The sequence below is a fragment of the Ranitomeya imitator genome, chromosome 5 (genome assembly GCF_032444005.1).
Source record: "Ranitomeya imitator isolate aRanImi1 chromosome 5, aRanImi1.pri, whole genome shotgun sequence".
Lineage (NCBI taxonomy): Eukaryota > Metazoa > Chordata > Amphibia > Anura > Dendrobatidae > Ranitomeya > Ranitomeya imitator.
The window spans coordinates 471,589,467-471,611,399 of NC_091286.1; positions in this window are offsets into that span (position 1 = coordinate 471,589,467).

Below are 21,933 nucleotides of genomic sequence, written 5' to 3' on the forward strand. Positions count from 1 at the left end.
ATTCAGGATTTTATTAATTGTAATACGCGATATGTTATTTATAAATTAGATTGCATTGAGTGTAACAAATCATATGTCGGTTGCACAATTAGGAAATTGAAGAACCGGATTTCCGAACATTTGCATGATATTCTTCATATTGGCAATATTAACCGTAATATTTCGTCTGCAGCGAAACACTTTATAGATTACCATTCTAGGGATATTAGTTTCTTAAGGGTTACAGGTTTAGAAAGAATCAAGAAACCGCTACGTGGTGGGGATCTGCATAGAACATTATTAACACGTGAGGCATTTGGATCTTCAATCTGGGCACGAGATTTCCTGACGGTCTCAATAAGAGAAATGAATTGATGTACCATTATTGATTATTAATTCATGTGTGACATGTTTTCATTTATTTAATTAATTATTGTTTGTATATATTTGTCTTTTATGTTTTTTGTGTGAATTGTTATTAGTTTTGTTGATTGTGAGGACCTTTCCAACCATGTGATTTGCTTTTGTCATGCTATTGGTCCTTAGGTCTTTTTATACCAATTCACTATTTAGTAGATTAGCTTTGATAAAGACCGCTTGTCGGTCGAAACGCGTAGCCTGTTGTACATACTGTCATGGTGATGTCTCGGGAGCTGTTCATTTTTTAAATGATGTTATAGCAATAAAGCCTTTTGATTTTATCTGGAGAAGCTGGAACCTCTTTTTTCTTTCCAAGTGTGTTTCATCACGTCTCATCAAGGACGGAGTCCCTTGCTTCCCCGTGGGATCGGTGAGCTGGCTTTTTCCTCGTCTTATTTACTTGCATGTTTATTACGTTTGACTATGGGGTCAGTAATGGGGTGTCTGATAGACATATCTCCATTACTAACCCCTGGAGTTAATGTCAGATGACATTACAAAGCTGACATAAAGCTCACAACTGTTGCCACTGCACAAGTGAAAGTGGGAGACCAGAGGCTAAGTATCAGACTAATGGATGTGCCATTTCTGGGGTGACTGAGGGCAGATGTTTTTAGTTTGGGAGAGGGCCAAAATCCATGACCCTGTCCCAGCCTATTAATATCAGCCAACAGCTGTATGTTTAGCCTTTGCTAATTAGTAAATATAGGAGGGACCCCACATCAACTTTTAGGGGTCCCTCTATAATAACCAGTAAAGGCTAAGCAAACCACGGTGAGCTGCTATTTAATATGATGGGAACCTTTATGGCTATTGGCCCCTTCGCAGAATATTAACATTAGCCCCCAGTTGCCAGCTTTCCCTTAGCTGACTAGGAAAAAGAAGGGGGACCCCATGCCTTTTTTTTAAATATTTATTTAATACACGATATACACACACAGCGGGTGCTGACTCCAGCTTCCACCAGTGTCGTCTGGTCGTGCTGATCACAGGGAGACCAGTTGACAAAGATGAGAGCTGCTATCAACATCCAGCGCCTGGAAAAGCGTTAACTGGGCTACTTTTCCAGGTGCCGATACATGTCACACTGATGCGGCAAACAGATGCCACACGTATGTTACACACGGACACACAGACACGAATAGCACCGGTCCTGTTTTTTTTCAGTACTGGTAATATCAGGAAGTGTAAAGGAGCCTTCCTATATGTGATATCTGCAAGAGAATATGGGGACGTCCGCTCAACCACTCCTAACGGCATGTGAGCATACTCTGGTTGATGCAATATTCTGCCCCACACAAAATGGCAGCTGTCATTTCTTTTACCATTTGTCTGCCCATTTGTGCGAATCGAATTAAAAAAATGTTAAAATTTGCCAGTTCTATTGAATTTCTTAAAATTCAAGGCAAATTCATTTTGCATCAAATTGATTTGCACTTCTCTTGAACCTACTCCTAAAGTCTAACTTGCAAGAAAGGATGATATCTATTTTTTTTCTTTTACATTTTTAGGGCTAAGTCTTTCTAAGACTTGAAATGGGAAAAATAAAAAGTAGTTCAATCCCTTGATGTATTCATCAGGAAGGAGTTTTGTCTTATTTAATATTTACTTGTAACCAGAGAACATTAAAGCCAAAGACACTGCCTTGGTTAAAATCCAACAATAGTAAGGTCTACAATAACAGCTAATTTTAGATGTGGAGATAACTGGGTTTTTAAATAATGACAACACTACTTATGGTGAAAATGAAATATTGAGATGAGAAGTAGAAGAAACTGCAGATATGATTATGCAGGAAATGTCATTGTAATATAATTGTTCTAATTATAATTTCTAGTTGCAGGACAGGGTGAGCTGCTACAAACTAAATCACATCAATTTTCACAATTAGGTCACATGATAAAAATGAAGTTTCTTTCTGCTGCATGTATTTCTGGCATCTACATACAATATTCATACATAACATTAAACTCTCGCTGAATTACACAAAGAACTGTCCTGTAGTAAAATTTATGGCACTTCAAAATACTATAACAGAGGGCCTGAACTAAACAGCAGGCCAAATGGAGAGAACCAAAATTAAAACTAAAAATTAATGCTTATTAATGAATATTCTTAAAATGATAAAATACATAATTCATCATTACACAAAACATACCCTGTAGGGTAAGCAAGGAAGACCTAACCAAAGATTAATAGCAAATGAATAAATAAAAACTCCCAGTTAAATAAGAATTATAGAAACTTAGTGCAAAAATAAGCAATCAATAGCCACACAGTGTATATTGAGCAGTCAATAATCAAGGTTTAATATAGTGAATAAGTGCCCCAGACCCAACGTGCGTTTCACCTTTAGCTTCTTCCGGGGGCATCAATGGTTCAGGCCCCTTGTTGTCATACTAAACTCACATTGCTGTGTTATGTGACCTCCGTAGCTAATCGGCGTCGCTGTCTAGCTCCAACCTTTGCTACTTTGTCAGAGCAGACATTCGTTTTGATGGAATACAGGTGATCATTAACCAATCAGTTGCCACTGATTGGCTGCAGCAGTCATGCCACACAGCAGTGTCATGGCACCCACTGTGAGCAGAAGCATCAATGTCACAGGAATGGCACTCTTATGGGAGGTAAGTATACATTTTATTTAATATATTGCCCTGAACTGATTAAGCAGGGGTTGTCCAGTAGGCTGCAACCATTTTAAAATGTACCCAGCAAAGTGAAAAAAATTGATTATCTTAAATATTTCATGACTTCTTCCACCTATCAAGAGACTGGATATTTTAGGTAGCAAGTGAACAGTCACTTATTGAAGATGAAGTGTTGAAAGCAAGAAATATTGGTAGGCGTAGGGATCTGAGTACATAAGACAAGAGCCAAATTGTGATTGCTCGCACCTTAGCGCCTGTGATTTCACTGGATATCCCTGATTCTGACTTCAGCTCATTTACTAACCATTCTCTTGCCTACGCGTACCTCCTAGTTCTGACCTGTAGAGGGTTGCCCTTGTTAAAGCTTCCAAGTGACAACTATCATTGCCCCTATGAAACACCTGGGTCAGAGCATTTCTTAAATGACCAGTCTTGTGGAGTGTTCCCAGTATGCAGTGGTTAGTACTTATCAAAAGGTGGTCCTATGATAGAAAAAGTGGTGGCAAGTTCATAGGATCCCAAAGTTTATTAATGTGCATAAGCAGTAAATCCTCTCTGGTCTGACAGGGCTGATACTCACATGCGAGAAACTCGGATGAGTCTCGAACGTCAATACCCGGCACTCAGGAGCGGAGCGTGCAGCTGTATCTATTGCTTTGTAGCTGCACGCTCCGCTCCTGAGTGCCGGGTGCAGTGCCGGGTATTGACGTTAGAGACTCATCCGAGTTTCTCACATGTGAGTTTGAGCCCTTACACATATCATCACCGCTTCTCTGGCACTATGTAACATTTCAATATGAAGAATAAAAAGCTAGAATGGTTTTACTTTTACACAGGACTCTAAAATTTCTTCTTCTTTCACATTATTTGTAGAGTGTTATCCATGTGTTTTATCTGTGGTGTTGCATAGGACTGCAGATAACATCTACAACATTGCAACATTGCCTGTCCTCAGTCATCACTATAAACTATATGGGGTGAAACGTAGGAGTGCAAATAATATCTGCTAGGTTATATGTACTCGGAGTTATCATTGTTATCTATGGTGTTACACAGAACTGCAGGTAACATCTACTACATTGTCTGCGGTCAGTGTGAGTTATGACGGCAGCAGGGTGGCTTAGTGGTTAGAACTGCAGCCTTGCAGCACTCGGTCTTGGGTTCACATCTCACCAAGGACAACATCTGCAAGGCGTTTGTATGTTTGCATGGATTTCCTCTGGGTTTTCCATTTTCCTCCCACATTCCAAAGTCATACTGATAGGGAATTTAGATTGTGAGCCCCAATGGGGACAGTGGCGCTATGTAAGTGAGTAAAATAAATAAAAAATGACCATGTATTCTGTGGTGTTGCGTAGAACTGCATTATATGTACTCATAGTTATCACTGTTATTGGTGATGCTACACAGGACTGCTGATAGACTAATGTGCCTTTCATTTTGGTTACTTTTATTTTATGTGTGATGAAAGGGCATGTAAGTGGGTGTGAACATTGTAAAGAGGCTTGGTCTCAACAAAGAGCATGTCTTTATGGTAAGGACAGAGAGAGTGGCTATGTTGTGCCCATGTTGCAGCTAAAAGCAACATGGGCTGGAAGCTGCTGTGGTTTTTTAAAGGGACTCTGTCACCTGAATTTGGAGGGAACAATCTTCACCATAGGGGCGGGGTTTTCGGGTGTTTGATTCACCCTTTCCTTACCCGCTGGCTGCATGCTGGCTGCAATATTGGATTGAAGTTCATTCTCTGTCCTCCGTAGTACATGCCTGCTCAAGGCAATCTTGCCTTGCGCAGGCATGTACTACGGAGGAGAAAGAATGAACTTCAATCCAATATTGCAGCCAGCATGCAGCCAGCGGGTAAGGAAAGGGTGAATCAAACACCCGAAAACCCCGCCCCTATGGCTGAAGATTGTTCCCTCCAAACTCAGGTGACAGAGTCCCTTTAATAAATCCATTTGTCAATCAAGGCACTGTTTAACAACAATCATTGAAAAAAAAAGTGTCAGTGAAGTACCAGGGCTTTGATATAACATGGCTAGCCTAACCCATAAGTTTTAGGTATGGATGAGGGCACCAAAGTAAATCTTTGCCCTGGGTACAAGAAAGCCGTCTCTCCAGCTCTATCTCCTCTTCCAGGGCTGACTTCACCTGCTTATATTGACAGCTCCTTTACACTCTGATTTGAAGCACAGGAGTTATAAGTCAAGAAGATGGAGTCAGCACTGGATGGGGAATAGAGCTGGAGCGACCAAGACTGAGGAAGAGCTTTCATGTGCCAAAAGCACTTCAGCCTCATTTGTATATCGATTCACATGCTGATCTCACAGTAATAGAGGAACAGACTGGCCATGTAACGGTATGGCTGGACATGTCTACACACACATATAAATAATTTGGGGGGTAAAATCCTTCTGCCAGGTTCCCTTTAAGTGACAACCACATAATAAGCATTTTTCATGGCTTTTTGGTTGTTTTACATTGACAAAACTGGACAGGGCAATGGTTCCCAAAAACTGACAATTCTACATCAAGAATTCAGATATATGAACCATACCATAAAATTGATTTATCAGGAGGTTTTACTCTTGTGTTGGTGGTTTTCTATAAAATATTAAATGTCCCCATGTGAACCTGAATTAAGGGTTATTTTTTCTGGTCGCTGAAAACAATAACTGCACAGATTATAAAAGCAACCAGGTTGCAGAAATACATATACTGGCATTATGAAGTCTCTTACTTGAGATGCTTCTCTTGATGTTACATTTCCATAAAATTGTCATAGTTAGGAGTTTAGCGGTGACACTTTGTATATGAAATGTGACATTATTCCCTCTATAGATGTGAAATATGTCTGCAGTGACAAAGTGAAGTGCTCAGAAAATTGGTGTAGACTCAGAAGACAGAGTGAGATGTAACCTTTCAAAGGTTCGGAGTCTGGAGTGAGATGTTTGCTATGATGAAGCTCTCTACTGACACACAGGTCAACGGTATCAAGATGACATGATCGTCTCCTGCTGCGGCGCATCATCAAAGGGAAAAAATATTCTATAAAAATTGTATAAAATATTGTGTGCACCAAGTAGACTTGTGATGTTAATTGGCTAAAATTGCAACTCATTATTAACAATATGTCACAATAAAAAAATCGGTGTAAAATAATCCACTTACAACAAAAGGTTGATACAGAAAGCGTAACAAGCAGTAGATGGCTCAAAACCTAAATATATATATATACAGTCTCTGGTTATTTTCATAAAAGTTTGATTCTCTTTAACACATACAGTGTCAGACTGTGGTACAGTACCTAAGGCCTAGCAGTAGAATTAATTACTGAGACTTACTATACAGAAATGCAAAAATATTACCTGTTTATACAGTGCAGTATAATTGTCATGATACAGGTCATGGTTTGCTTCTTGCTTTTCTTTCCCCGGCCGGCCTGGTTATGGTGGGGTCAACCTTTCCTGCCTCTCTTTGGTTCGTGGGTGGCTATATATTGGTGCCATTCCTGGTAGCATTTGTCAGTGATAGTTCCAGTCTCTGGCTTGAGCAGCTGACCCGTTTACCCTAGTGATCCTTCTGCCTCTGACTACCCATATTTGTGCCTGACCCGTTCTTTATCCCTTACATAGTGTTTGTTTGATGGTTTCCTACAGTGTATGACTCGGCTTGAATTCTGAACCCTGCCTCCTGCTTTCCATCTCTGTTACTACGTTTCCTGTTGTGAATTCTGCTTTTGGGCTCCCTCCGGTGGTTGTAGGTGGTAATGCAGTTGTCTCTGGGCTGCAGTCCTGGACAGGTGTATCTGCTGATTGCACTTCTGACTGGAGTATTTAAGTTTGCAGGACTCATTAGTCCTTGCCAGTTGTCAATGTTTCTTGGGAAGTGTTGGATCCCTGTCTGGCTTCTCCTGCTTAGCTGCCAATTCAGCAAAGATAAGTGTCTGTTTCTTTTTCTATGGCACACAAGCTGTGTGCTTGTTTTTTGATTGTATTCCTGCTCTGAGTTTAGTAGTCTCTGGAGTTACAGATATACGTTCCACGTCTTTAGTTAGATGGAGGAATTTTTGTATTATCTGCTGTAGATATTTTTGGAAGGGTTTTAATACTGACCGCACAGAACTCTGTCCTATCCTTTCCTATTTTAGCTAGAGTGGCCTCTTGTGCTAAATCCTATTTTCTGACTGTGTGTGTCTTTCCTCTCCTACTCACAGCCAATATTTGTGGGGGGCTGCCTATCCTTTGGGGTTCTGCTCTGAGGTAAGATAGTATTCCTATTTCCATCTTTAGGGGTATTTAGTCCTCCGGCTGTGACGAGGTGTCTAGGGCTTGTTAGGTACACCCCACGGCTACTTCTAGTTGCGGTGTTAAGATCAGGATTTGCGGTCAGTATAGTTACCACCTACTCCAGTGAGAGTTTTCATGCTGCTCCAAGGTCACCGGATCATAACAGTTTCCCGTCTGGCTTTGACTCTCTGGCTCGTACCCCGACTATGTCTTCTGTCTCACTTTTTGGATTGTGTACTCCTGCCTGGTTCCTACTTCTATCAACAAAAATGTGTGCACAGTTCTATATGAAGGTGCCCAGGTAGGTTCCAAAACCGTAGTGATACATATAAGAAAAACCAGTAACTGCACCTCCGCTTGGAATAATAAAATATCACCTATATAAAGTTGAGTGCCAGGTTTTTCTTATATGGTTCCTACTTCTGGCTTGTCTCTGATCATTTGTATTGCTGTGACCTCTGGTACTTCGTCTTCCTGTTTGTTGCTGACCGGCCTGTCTGACTACTCTGCCGCCACCTAGTGGCACTCCGCACTTTGCTCTGTGGTGCTACACGGTGAGTGCTACCTTTTTCCCCTTACCTGCGCCTCCAGGAGGAGGTTGCGTGCAACGGCCTTGCAGTTGCATTATATTATCACTGACCCAAGCATTTAAAGGGGATTTTGCACTTTTTTTCTTTCTCTGGTATGGATTTGCTCCGCACTCTGGCGGACCTAGTGGCTAATCTTACTCAGATGATGCAGGAGTTATCTGTGGAGCACAGGGCTTTGGTTACTTCCCAGAAGCAGGTGCAGAATGAGATGGCTGAGACAGTTAAGATAGCCCAGGGGACTCCCTCCATCAGTAAGTCTGGTGAGGTGACTGAGGTGTCTCTGCACTCTCCTGAACCTTCGGTAAAACTCCCTGACACCTTCTCTGGTGAGAAGGATAAGTTCTGCATGTTCAGGGAGGGTTACAAACAACTATTTTCCCTTAGACCCCAACTTCAGGGGATGAATGTCAGCGGGTGGGGATAATTACACTGCTCAAAATATAAGGGGAATACTTAAACAACAGAATATAACTCCAAGTAAAAAAAAACTTCTGTGAAATCAAACTGTCCACTTAGGAAGCAACACTGTTTGACAATCAATTTCACATGCTGTTGTGCAAATGGAATAGACAACAGATGGAAATTATTGGAAATCATCAAGACACACTCAATGAAGGAGTGGTTCTCCAGGTGAGGACCACAGACCACATCTCAGTACCAATGCTTTCTGGCTGATATTTTGTTCACTTTTGAATGTTGGTTGTGCTTTTGCACTCGTGGTAGCATGAGACGAACTCTACAACCCACACAAGTGGCTCAGGTAGTGCAGCTCATCCAGGATGACACATCAATGCAAACTGTGGCAAGACGGTTTGCTGTGTCTGTCAGCGTAGTGTTCAGAGGCTGAAGGAGCTACCAGGAGACAGGCCAGTACACCAGGAGACGTGGAGGGTGCTGTAGGAGGTCATCAACCCAGCAGCAGGACTGCTACTTCAGCCTTTATGCAAGGAGAAACAGGAGTGGGTCAGTAATGGTGTGGGGTGGCATTTCTTTGGAGGGCCACACAGCCCTCCATGTGCTCGCCAGAGGTAGCCTGAGTGCCATTAGGTACCAAAATGAGATCCTCAGACACCCTTGTGAGACCATATGCTGGTGAGGTTGGCCCTGGGTTCCTCCTAATGCAGGACATGCCAGACCTCATGTGGCTGGAATATGTCAGCAGTTCATGCAAGATGAAGGCATTGAAGCTATGGGCTGGCCCTCCCGTTCCCCAGACCTGAATCCTATTGAACACATCTGGGACATCATGTCTCGCACCATCCACCAACATCATGTTGCACCACAGACTGTCCAGTAGTTGGCGGATGCTTTAGTCCAGGTCTGGGAAGAGATCCCTCAGGAGACCATCCACCGTCTCATCAGGAGCATGCCCAGGCATTGTAGGGAGGTCATACAGGCAAGTGGAGGCTACACACACTACTGAGCATCATTTTCTTGTCTTGAGGCATTTCCACTGAAGTTGAATCAACCTGTAACTTCATTTTCCACTTTGATTTTTAGCATCATTCCAACTCCAGACCTCCATGGGATATTAGCTGTGATTTATGTTGGTAATTTTAGGTTTTGTTGTTCTCACATTCCACTATGTAATGAATAGAGATTTACAGCTGGAATACTTCATTCAGTGATATCTAGGATGTGGGATTTTAGTGTTCCCTTTATTTTTTTTGAGCAGTGTATATCCTTATTGAGGGAAGGTCCACAGTCTTGGACTTTTTCCTTACCCCCATTCGCCCCTCAGAGACTGTCTGTGGACAGGTTCTTTGAGGCTCTGGGCCTCCTCTATGATGAACCAGACTGAGTCAGATTGGCAGAGGACACTATCATGGGTCTATGTCAAGGAAAGCTCTCTGCCAAATGGTACTGTTCAGAGTTTCGGTGATGGTCTCCAGAGGTGTCCTGATACGACTCAGCACTCAGGTGTCAGTTCCGGATGAGACTGTCTGATCATTTAAAGGACACTTTGGCTCTCTATCCTCCTCCCAGCTCTCTGGAAGAGGCCATGACTCAGGTGGATTGGAGGTTGAGGGACAGAGGAGTCGTGCATCAGGAGGCTCCTTTCCTTCTGGTTAAGCCGGAACCCTCACAACCTCCTGAGCACATGGAAGTAGGGGCCATCACTATCAAGGAGGAGGTGAGGAGATGTCGACAGGAGGGTAAATGTTGTTTTTACTGTGGTGCCCCAGGACACTGGAAGATGGACTATCCCTCCTGTCCTCCTACCTCCAAGGTGTCGGGAAATGCCTAAGTCTGGGTAACTACCGAAGTGGTTGCGCAGACTCTCAGGTACCTTTATCCTCATTCCTTAAAGTACTGTTAAAAGTGGAACTTGGTGCTGAGAACTGTTTTACTCCTATTTTGGCTTTTGTGGACTGTGGGTCATCCCTGAACTTGATTGACTCTAAACTGGTGGCCAGCTGTAAGTTAGGGACAATTAGGTTGGAGACTGCCATAAAGATTGTGGCCATTGATTATACATCCCTCACTAAGGACAGTGTCCATTTTATTTCTGAAGAATTCATTCTCAAGGTGGAGGCCCTACACCAGGAGCGTATGTCATGTTTTGTCTTGGATAATCTCCCTGCTGTTCTGGTGCTATGGTTTCCTGGGTTACTACTCCATAACCCGATTATTGACTGTGGGTCCCGGGATATTGTTAAGTGGGGACCTAATTGTTCTGAAAATTGTCTCACTACTATGTCTATGTCATCTGTCAACAACAACACCTATGCAAAAAACGCCCTCTCGGCCAGCAGGGGGCATATAAACCTATAAAGCAACATATGGCTACGGGACAATAATAAATGTCCGAAGGATCTAGTTACAAGATAATTAGAAGTAAACTATAACCAGAAATCCATGCCAACAAATAGAGGTATCAAAGAAAATAATATAATTTATTGGAATATCAAAACATATAAAAAAAATTCTTTTATAACATATACAGACACATGATGGTGAGTGGAGAGCAACAAAAAAAGAGAACATCCAGCATAGACAGATGGTAAAAGATAATGCTGGAACAGGACACAAATAAATCCGAATAAAAGAGCCCTGCTGGGACAGCACGCTGGCGAATGTTATAAAGTCATAATGGATTTGATCATTGCTGAAAATAACTAATTTAAGCAAAAAAGTGCATAGTAAAAATGCATGATCAATCCATAGAGGTATGGTCAGTAAATGTGACATTAAGCGCTAAGTATTTAGCCGGAAATGACCAGACACATAAAACGAATGTAACAACTTCAAGCAGCTGCAATAAATGTGTATGCCATCTAAGGAAATCCTAAGTTACCTTGGGACATGTTGTTACAAGGAACCGGTGTGCTGCACAGCAGGAGCGGCCTCGACGCGTGTTTCACCGTCGTGGCTTCGTCAGGAGGCGTGGCTGCTAAGAAGGGGGGCTGGGTATATATAGGAAATGGTCAGCGCTCGCAGGCGAATCAGCGCACAACTGCACCATGATGTAAGTGCCCGAGGCAGCAGAGGCAGCCGCGCGTCATGGGGTCTGGGCAGGAGGACGTACGTCATCACCGCCCATCTCCACGGCAACGCAGCCAACTCACAACGCTGCCAGGGGCAGTACAGCGCATGCGTGATGTGCGCACATACCAGGAGGCTTGCGGGGAGAATCTGTCAGTGTAGATATAGAGAAAGGTAATCCGCCGGGATAGTGTGCATACCCTGAGTTCTATGTATAAAGGGGATTTAACCCACTATGCCGGTATGGTTCCCGTCTCTGGCTTGAGCAGCTGACCTGTTTACCCTAGTGATCCTTCTGCCTCTAACTAACCATATTTGTGCCTGACCGTTCCCTGTGTGTATGGTGGTTTCCTACAGTGTATGACTCGGCTTGAGTTCTGAACTCTGCCTCCTGCTTTCCATCTCTGTTACTATGTTTCCCGTCTGACTTTGATTCTCTGGCTCATACCCCAAATACATCTTTTGCCTCATGTTTTGGATTCTGCACTTCCGTCTGGTTCCTACTTCTGGCTTGTCTCTGACCACGTGCATTGCTGTGACCTCTGGTGCTTCCTGTTTGTTGCTATCCGGCCTGTCCAACCACTCTGCCGCCTCCTAGTGGCGCTCCGCGCTTTGCTCTGTTGTGCTACACGGCGAGTGCTACCTTTTTCCCCTTACATGCGCCCCCTGGTGGAGGTTGCGTGCAACTGCCTTGCAGTTGCATTACAATAATACAGTACATTATATACTCACCTCACTATATTTGGTTGTCCACCCTTGTGGACATTTTTTCCTTCCTAAGTAAATTTATTTTTAGCTAAAAATATTTTTAGAATTCATTAAAAATGTTGCACATTCTACAGCCTCTGCGTGGCAGAATGCGCTAAACGAGAATACATCAGCACGTTTGTTATGGCAGTTCAATTGAGGCCTCTTTTACACATCCGTGTCTCTGGTACGTGTGGTGACAGTTATCACATGTACTAGAGACACAGACACACGTAGACCCATTCAAATGAATGGGTCTGTGCATATGTCAGTGTGTTTCCACGCACAGTGTGTCCGTGGGCAAAATACCCTGACATGTCCATTTTTTACCATCGGCACAGGCCCCAAAACATCCTGCACACGTGCACATGAAAACACACATTGATTTCATCCGTGTGACATGCATCAGCAGAGCTAGAGCTACAGCTCAGAGAAGAGCTACAGTAAATGGTGTTCCCCGGCGGCAGGTGCTGGAGATGCTCTTATCATTCTCCCCTGCTCTGCCGGCGATCAGCGCGAGCAAAGGAGAATGATGAGAGTTATATTCAAGTCAGAACAATGACAGCAGGCGAGGGCTTTTTTGACTATTACTCCCATCAACGTACACCTGCTGTGGCTAATAACAGTGACAGCAGGAGCGGATGATGGGGGCATTCCTCACCCGCCACCTGTGCTATAACTAAATAAATTAATAAATTAATTTTTGCCAGACAAAACTCACAGCTGGGGGCTGCAACCTTCAGCAGTCAGCTTCAGCAAGGTTGGTTATCAAGAATAGAGGGGTCCCCATGCTCACTGTTTTTTTTTATTTAAATACATTGTGCCTGATGAAGGGACTGGAGTAGTCTCAAAAGCTTGCAATTTGTTACCATCTCTTCAGTTAGCCATTAAAAGGTATCAACCACCGAGGACTCTCAGTTCTAAATATTTTAATTTAAATCAATAATTTAAAAAAAAACTGCGTGAGGTCCCCCTCATTTTTGACAACCAACCTTGCTAAAGCTCACAGTTGAGGGTTGATATTCTCAGGCTGGTAAGGGGCCATTGATCTTGCCCCCCAACCTAAAAATAGCAACATGCAGCTGCTCAGAAAAGGCCGATCGCCGGCAGAGCAGGGGAGAATGATGAGAGCCGTCTTCAGCACTCGCTGACAGGGAGCAGCGCTTACTGTAGCACTTCTTTCCTGCCGTCCATCCATGTGGTAGTGATGCGGCACACAGGCGGCACACGGTTACCACACGTGTGCCACAGGTATTAAACACACGGACCCACGGACACGGATATCTCCGGTACTGGTTTTTCTGGTACCGGAAATATCAGGATTCGTGAAAGAGGCCTTAAACAGTTTCTACTTCTTTTATGTCTCAGGAAACAAAAGCCTATGGAAGACAATTTGTGCAAAATTTGGAATGAAACGTAAATTGTAAAAATTATTTTAACTCAAAAAATATGCACCACCTTTAGGTGAGCATCCAATGTTTTTTTTTAATTGGTATAAATATATAACTTGGCACTCAACACATCCGTTAAACAGACTGCACTAACACAAGTGCCGACGTTTGCACTGCGCTAGCGCAGAGGGAGCACCTGCTAGCTCCATCTGCGCTAGCAGTGCGCTAGCAGTGACGGACCCGGAAATGCTGCTGCCAGGGTCTCGGGTCCGTCACTCAATGACGGCACATCGCTTCGCTAGTGCACGCCCATTGTGGGCATGTGCTAGCGATGCATCTGCCATTGAAAGTAATGGCGGCATTAACGGACTACGTTACACCGCGGCATAACGTGGTGTAATGTAGTCCATTAAACGGGTCACACTAAAGCAGTGTGAACCCAGCCAAACAAAACAAAAGTAAAAAATAATGCAAAGGATAAGTGTAAGAATAATTTTATGGAATGCATATATGATGTATAGCTGTAGTGATTATGTCACTAACCGAAAACTCCCAGGTAAGGCAAAAGGTCACCGTATTACTTTATAAGGTGTCCCGAGAACCTATAGTTGAAATTAAAATGAAGGCATAATTTGTCATATGTACACAGCTGATGATTATGGGGGAAAAAAAAAAAAGGTTGGTTTATATTGCTCAGGCCGGCTTCACACTTGCGAGTTTTACGGACGTAAGAGCGCAGAAACTACGTCCGTAAAACTCGCAAAACATACGGCACAATTATTCTCTATGCCCCTGCTCCTATCTGCCGTATTAAACTGATTTTCTACGGCCGTAGAAAATCGCAGCATGCTGCGTTTGTCACCGTATTGCGCAAATAAAACGTCAATGAAAGTCTATGGAAGCCCCAAAAATACGGATCACACATGGACCAGCAGTGTGACTTGCGAGAAATACGCAGCGGTGTTAGCGAGAAAAGCCGGTAATTCATTGCGGTGTACAGTAAAATCACACTGACAGCTTCCAGTAGAATAGGTAGAATAAATGTGTACACATAGAATAGGTATATATACAGTTAGGTCCATATATATTTGGACAGAGACAACATTTTTCGAAATTTGGTTATAGACATTACCACATTGAATTTTAAACAAAACAATTTAGATGCAGTTGAAGTTCAGACTTTCAGCTTTCATTTGAGGGTATAAACATTAAGATTGGATGAAGGGTTTAGGAGTTTCAGCTCCTTAACATGTGCCATCCTGTTTTTAAAGGGACCAAAAGTAATTGGACAATTGAGTCCAAGGCTATTTCATGGACAGGTGTGGGTAATCCCTTCGTTATGTCATTCTCAATTAAGCAGATAAAAGGCCTGGAGTTGATTTGAGGTGTGGTGCTTGCATTTGGAAGGTTTTGCTGTGAAGTAAATATGCAGTCAAAGGAGCTCTCCATGCAGGTGAAACAAGCCATCCTTAAGCTGCGAAAACAGAAAAAACCCATCCGAGAAATTGCTACAATATTAGGAGTGGCAAAATCTATAGTTTGGTACATCCTGAGCAGGGCTGCCACTAGAAATTTCGGGGCCCCATACTGGCAAAATTTTCGGGGCCCCCTTGAGACTCCGCCCAGGCTCCACCCCAGCCCCGCCTCCAGGCTCCACCCCACGAACTGTCCACAGTCCCACCGCTCTCTCTTGGAAAATCTCCACTTCTCACCTATCACACATTGACAGTTCCCATCACCAGATCACACATATAGCCGGCAGCTTTTGTTTTGGCCAAAAAGATTTTTTAAGCCGCCACCATAACACGGTAGACACTTTTGGCCGGGCCCTACTCTGCTGTAACCTATTAAATATTTGTTAAAATATGCAATACAATTTAGGTATATTTTTATTTCTTTTTCAATTTTTAAAATGACCTATAATACTACATACAAGGAACAAATACCACAGCACTATGACCAGATGACATATTACCACCACAGTGATCGAATAATATAAAATACAAGGAACAAATACCGCTACACCATGACCAGACCACATATTACCACCAATGACTGAATACTACAATACTGATCAGTAATAAAAAAAAAACCCACAATACTATCACCAGCAGTGCCATTATGCACAGGAGATCTGTAATTAGTAAGCAGTGTCTGTGTACAGGTAATACAGTGATCACCGGTGACATTATACACAGGAGCTCTGTATATAATGTATAGGTAATACAGTGATCACTGGTGACATTGTACACAGGACCTCTGTATATAGTATACAGTGTATAGTGTCAGTGTATAGGTAACACTGACTCACCAGTGACGTCTCTAGGTGAAGTCCTTCATCTTTCATCCAGCACAGACCGCCATCACTTCATCCAGCCAGGACTCGTCTCTGCAGGTGCAGGAAATAAAACAGTTATCTCGAGTTCCGATTGTAGAACACATTACTTAATTTTCCCAACTTCTACATTACACCACATGAAGAAGGCAACATAGTATCACTCTACCCAGTAACAGGACCGCCCCCCCATTTAAAACAGTATACTCAAAAAATAAAATAAATACATCACTGCAATAATAATATCCCTTAATTAGCCCCTATGGTAATATTCGCCATCCTAGCCCCCGTGTGTCTCATTCCAGGCTCCAGCCATATGTTCTCCCATCCTGCCCTCATGAGTATCCATTCTGCCCCATATGATCTCCCCATTCTGCCCCATCTGTCTCCATCGTATCCATCCTGCCCCATCTGTCTCTAATCTTGCCCCATCTCTGTCCAGCACTCTGCCCCATCTCTGTCCAGCACTCTGCCCCATCTCTGTCCAGCACTCTGCCCCATCTCTGTCCAGCACTCTGCCCCATCTCTGTCCAGCACTCTGCCCCATCTCTGTCCAGCACTCTGCCCCATCTCTGTCCAGCACTCTGCCCCATCTCTGTCCAGCACTCTGCCCCATCTCTGTCCAGCACTCTGCCCCATCTCTGTCCAGCACTCTGCCCCATCTCTGTCCAGCACTCTGCCCCATCTGTGTCCAATCCTGCCCATCTCTTTCCAGCACTCTGCCCCATCTGTGTCCAATCCTGCCCCATCTCTGTCCAGCACTCTGCCCCATCTCTGTCCAGCACTCTGCCCCATCTCTGCCCAGCACTCTGCCCAGCACTCTGCCCCATCTCTGCCCAGCACTCTGCCCAGCACTCTGCCCCATCTGTGTCCAATCCTGCCCCATCTCTGTCCAGCACTCTGCCCCATCTCTGCCCAATCCTGCCCCATCTCTGTCCAGCACTCTGCCCCATCTCTGCCCAGCACTCTGCCCCATCTCTGCCCAGCACTCTGCCCCATCTCTGCCCAGCACTCTGCCCCAGCACTCTGCCCCACCTGTGTCCAATCCTGCCCCATCTCTGTCCAGCACTCTGCCCCATCTCTGCCCAGCACTCTGCCCCATCTCTGCCCAGCACTCTGCCCCATCTCTGCCCAGCACTCTGCCCCATCTCTGCCCAGCACTCTGCCCCATCTCTGCCCAGCACTCTGCCCCATCTCTGCCCAGCACTCTGCCCAGCACTCTGCCCCATCTGTGTCCAATCCTGCCCCATCTCTGTCCAGCACTCTGCCCCATCTCTGTCCAGCACTCTGCCCCATCTCTGCCCAGCACTCTGCCCCACCTGTGTCCAATCCTGCCCCATCTCTGTCCAGCACTCTGCCCCATCTCTGCCCAGCACTCTGCCCCATCTCTGCCCCATCTCTGCCCAGCACTCTGCCCCAGCACTCTGCCCCATCTGTGTCCAATCCTGCCCCATCTCTGTCCAGCACTCTGCCCAGCACTCTGCCCCACCTGTGTCCAATCCTGCCCCATCTCTGTCCAGCAATCTGCCCAGCACTCTACCCCATCCCTGTCCAGCACTCTGCCCCCCCCCTGTGTCCAGCTTTCTGCCCCCCCCCCCCCGTGTCCAGCTTTCTGCCCCCCCCCCCCGTGTCCAGCATTCTGCCCCCCCCCGTGTCCAGCATTCTGCCCCCCCCGTGTCCAGCATTCTGCCCCCCCCGTGTCCAGCATTCTGCCCCCCCCCCCCGTGTCCAGCTTTCTGCCCCCCCCCCCCCCGTGTCCAGCTTTCTGCCCCCCCCCTGTGTCCAGCTTTCTGCCCCCCCCCCTGTCCAGCTTTACTGCCCCCTCCCCCGCCTGCCTCTTCTCCTCTGCCGTCTGACTGGTCCTCCGCCGCCCGCCGGTCCCCCGCTGCCGCCGCCCGCCGGTGCTTGCCTCTTCTGGCCCCGGGCCCGCTGCCGCCGGGCCGGCGCTTTCCTCTGCCCTCTCCTCTGCCGGTCCCCCGCTGCCGCCGCCCGCCGGTGCTTGCCTCTTCTGGCCCCGGGCCCGCTGCCGCCGGGCCGGCGCTTGCCTCTGCCCTCTCCTCTGCCGGTCCCCCGCTGCAGCCGCCTGCCTTTCTCGTCCGCCGGCCGGGTCCCTCGTCGTCCGGTGGTCCCACGCTGCCTCTTCTCTGCTCCCTCCGCCGTCCACGGACCACGTGGTGTCACACCGCGGCGCCGCACGCTGCTCTGCTCTGGTCCCGGAATGAGGAAGTGGAGCAGGGCAGCGTGTGACGTCACTAACTTGCGGCGGGCGGGCCCATGATGCACCGCGGGCCCGGCCGCCTTAAAGGTACAAGGCACTTTTAGGGACAGCAGGCACAGCAGAGTGGCACTGCAGCCGCAGCCGCAATAAAAATGTCAGGGGGGGCCCGAGCAGAGCGCGGACCGGACCGGCTGCCAGCGTGCTCGCTCGGGCCCCCCTTTTTGCTCCTCATCACCGGGCCCCATACGGCAGTGATGCCTGTAATGCCCTGATGGCGGCCCTGATCCTGAGAAAGAAAGAAAGCACTGGTGAACTCATCAATGCAAAAAGACCGGGGCGCCCAGGGAAGAAGACAGTGATGGATGATCGCAGAATAATCTCCATGGTGAAGAGAAACCCCTTCACAACAGCCAACCAAGTGAACAACACTCTCCAGGAGGTCGGCGTATCAATATCCAAATCTACCATAAAGAGAAGACTGCATGAAAGAAAATACAGAGGGTTCACTGCACGGTGCAAGCCACTCATAAGCATCAAGAATAAAAAGACTAGACTGGACTTTGCTAAAAAACATCTAAAAAAGCCAGCCCAGTTCTGGAAGAACATTCTTTGGACAGATGAAACCAAGATCAACTTCTACCAGTATGATGGAAAGAAAAAAGTATGGCGAAGGCGTGATACAGCTCATGATCCAAAGCATACCACATCCTCTGTAAAACACGGCGGAGGCAGGGTGATGGCTTGGGCATGCATGGCTGCCAGTGGCACTGGGTCACTAGTGTTTATTGATGATGTGACACAGGACAGAAGCAGCCAAATGAATTCTGAGGTATTCAGAGACATACTGTGTGCTCAGATCCAGCCAAATGCAGCAAAAGTGATTGGTCGTCGTTTCATACTACAGATGGACAATGACCCAAAACATAAAGCCAAAGCAACCTAGGAGTTTACTAAAGCAAAGAAGTGGAATATTCTTGAATGGCCAAGTCAGTCACCTGATCTCAACCCAATTGAGCATGCATTTCACTTGTTAAAGACTAAACTTCAGACAGAAAGGCCCACAAACAAACAGCAACTGAAAACCACCACAGTGAAGGTCTGGCAGAGCATCAAAAAGGAGGAAACACAGCGTCTGGTGATGTCCATGAGTTCAAAACTTCAGGCAGTCATTGCCAACAAAGGGTTTTCAACCAAGTACTAAGAATTAAATTTTTATTTAAAATTATTGAATCTGTCCAATTACTTTTGGTCCCTTTAAAAAAAAGGTGGCATATGTTAAGGAGCTGAAACTCCTAAACCCTTCATCCAGTTTTAATGTGGATACCCTCAAAAGTAAGCTGAAAGTCTGATCTTCAACTGCATCTGAATTGTTGTGTTTAAAATTTATCGTGGTAATGTCCAAAACCAAAATTAGAAAAATGTTGTCTCTGTCCAAATATATATGGACCTAACTGTATATATATATATATATATATATATATATGTTAGTGAGACACATATATATATATATATTAATATTTCTTCCAGCGCTAGACAGCTTTAAAGCCGGTAATTCAATTACCGGCTTTTGCTTTCTCCTTCCTAAAACCCGACATGATATGAGACATGGTTTACATACAGTAAACCATCTCATATCACCATTTTTTTTGCATATTCCACACTACTAATGTCGTTCTGTAACAAAAAAAACATAATAAACCAACAATATCCTTACCTTTCGCAGATCTGTAAAGTCCAACGATGTAAATCCATCTGAAGGGGTTAAAATATTTTACAGGCACAAGCTTTGCTAATGCAACGTTGCTCATGTCTGCAAAACCCCGGAGAATGTAGGTAAAGTAGGTCAATGACCTATATTTACCTGCATTTGCGGTGAGGCGCCCTCTGCTGGCTGTTCCTAGATCGTGGGAACTTTCCTAGAAAGCTCCCAGGCTGGAGTTCATATGAGGACAACCAGCAGAGGGCGCCCTCTTATGATCTCGAGCCAGGGACACTTTTGCATACTATGAGGGGCCCTGTGCCAGTGACGTTGCCAATGAGTATGCCCCCCACCTGATGAAGGAACCTGCACTTTCAACTGCACCTTCCTCTTTGTCCCTGTGTAAGGTGGTATAGTATGCGGGAAGGGGAACCTGACTTTCAGCAGGGTCAGATTCTGGCTGTGTAGAGTGCAAGGGGAATGTAGTGGTCTGGGTCAATGTACCAGCAGACTCAACTAGCTGTGGCTGGGCAATGGGCAGGATGAGGAGGAAACATAGATATAGGCCCAAATAAAAAAAGTAGGCTAAATGCAGTTCAAAATTGGTAACAGGACTAAACAGGCGGCATAGCGTTGTTCAGTGGAGGACAACTGTAATGAGTGGCGCAGACACAGTTTGTAGGCCCACACTAAAAAAGTAGGCTAAATGCAGTTCAAAATTGGTAACAGGACTAAGCAGGCAGCATAGCTAGGTAATGGAGTGGGCTTCTCTGCTGAGTAGCAGACAGTGGTAGTAGGCGCAAAGTATTTACTGGTCTAAATGGAGGCCAGGGCCCCTGTATATTTTAACTATCATCTATCATTTCAACAAATTTGTATTGGCAGTGCCATTGAAGGATTTAACAGCACAGACTACACAGTGGTGGAGCAGGGAGAGGTAAGTATTGCAAGTGGTGTTCGAGCTGGGGGGGAACACTCTCTCGTGGGCGGCAGTACTGGCACATGGCCCCTCATATTACGACGGTGTGTTTTACGGTGTGTCTGACGTTGGTTGTGCACCACCACCATCAGAGACACTTCATTGTACTATGAGGGACCCTGTGCCAGTGCCGTCGCCCAAGAGTGGGCGCACCCACCTGTCCAGGTAAACGGCACCCGAACGGGTACTTGCTCCAGGTGGTGACCACGGCCCTGTGGGGGAAGTCAGCCCAGTTAGGGAGGTATAAAAATGGCCTATGGTGGACATTCAGCAGCTGCAAATGGCGGAATTGGAGAAGTCAGTAAGACGAGGCCAAAAGCAAGACATTTTTCAGGCAAGCTGCGTGTCAGCAGGAGAAGGTGGGGCAAAATAATTAGAAATCCATGATTGGTTCATCATTTTAATGAAGGTTAGATCATCAACATTCTGGGTAGCCAGACGTGTCCTTTTTTCTGTCAGTATTGAACCAGCAGCACTGAAGACTCTTTCTGATAGCACACTAGAAGCAGGGCAAGGGAGCTCCTGTAATGTATATTCTGCCAATTCAGGGCAGGTGTCTATTTTAGATGCCCAGAAATCAAAGGGGAATGACCTGTGAGGGAGAACATCGATAAGGGAGGAAAAGTAGTTCATAACCATACTGGACAAATGCTGTCTCCTGTCACTTTGAATCGATGCAGCAGTACCTGTCGTGTCAGCGGTCATTGCGAAATCACTCCACAACCTGGTCATAAAACCCCTCTGTCCAATGCCACTTCGGATTTGTGCACCTCTAACACCTCTGCCATGTTGCCCCTTACGGCTCGTGTGAGAACCATCACCGCCGCTGTGTGCTGGGAATGCCTGAACCAAACGGTCTACAAGAGTTGCTTGTTTGGTAGCCAATATTTGCTGAAGGTTCTCATGTGGCATGATATTTTGTAATTTTCCTTTATATCGTGGATCCAGGAGGCAGGCCAGCCAGTAATTGTTATCAGTCATCATTTTGATAATGCGGGGGTTCCTTTTTAGGATACGCAAGGCATACTCAGCCATGTCGGCCAATATTCCAGGTGTCAATTCACTGCTTGTGCTGGGTTGAGGAGCACTTTTTTGCAAATCAACATCAATTGTGTCCCGCAAAAACCCTGTACCTGACCTTGCAATGCCACC